This window comes from Bison bison, unplaced genomic scaffold (assembly GCF_000754665.1).
Source record: "Bison bison bison isolate TAMUID 2011002044 unplaced genomic scaffold, Bison_UMD1.0 scf7180017845377, whole genome shotgun sequence".
Lineage (NCBI taxonomy): Eukaryota > Metazoa > Chordata > Mammalia > Artiodactyla > Bovidae > Bison > Bison bison.
In genome coordinates, this window is record NW_011475950.1 from 43,660 (window position 1) to 44,672 (window position 1,013).

Below are 1,013 nucleotides of genomic sequence, written 5' to 3' on the forward strand. Positions count from 1 at the left end.
CTATTTCTCACTTCCACTGTATAAGGGATTTGATTTAGGTCATACCTGAATGGTCTAGTGGTTTTCCCAACTTTCTTCAATTTAAGTCTTCTAAATTGAAGAACACCTGATTAGAAGTGGCTTAAACAATAAGATTTTGTTATCTGACCTAAGAAATTTTGCTGCTTCATCTTCACGTTTGCCTCCTTATGATTGCAACATGACAGCCTGGGCTCCAGGAGTCACAGTTACACAACTGAACCAAAATTAGAAAAAGGATTTTCCTTCTTTCAGGGGGAAATCTTTCCTAGAAGCCACCTATCCCCTTCAGCAGAATTCCATAAGTTTCTTATTGACTGGAGTTGTCATATCCCTACCTCTAAAGCTGTCTCTGGCAAACAGAATGATGTTGTCATGGTTTCGTTTGACTACACAGCAGTCATTCCTTGGGGCTGGCAAAGAGGCCACTGTCCTTTAGCTTATGGGAGGAAGGATATCCACAAAAATAGGATTCTGCAAACAGCAACAAGTTGGGGAAATGGCCATTTGCTGGGCAATCTGACATTTCACTCTCATTTCTTAAATTTTATTTATTTATTTATGGCTGTGCTGGGGCTTCGTTTTTGCACAGGCTTTTCTCTAGTTGTGGTGAGCAGGGACTCCTCTCAAGTTGCAGTGCTCAGGCTTCTCATTGCGGTGGCTTCTCTTGTGGAGTATGGGTTCTAGGGCATGTGGTCTTCAGTAGTTGAGGTACACAGGCTTAGCTGCTCCATGGCATGTGGGATCTTTCTGGATCAAGGATCAAACCCATGTCTCCTGCATTGGCAGGTGAATTCTTTACTGCTGAGCCACCAGGGAAGCCCTGTCATTTTTAAAATTAAAGATTCAAAGACTTCCCTAGTGGTCCAGTGTTTATGAGTCCATGCTTCTAATGCAGCGGGCACAAGTTTGATCCCTGGTTGGGGAATTAAGATTCCACATTAATCTTAAGGTGGCACAGCCAAAAAAAAAAAAAAAAATTCAGCTAAGATGAT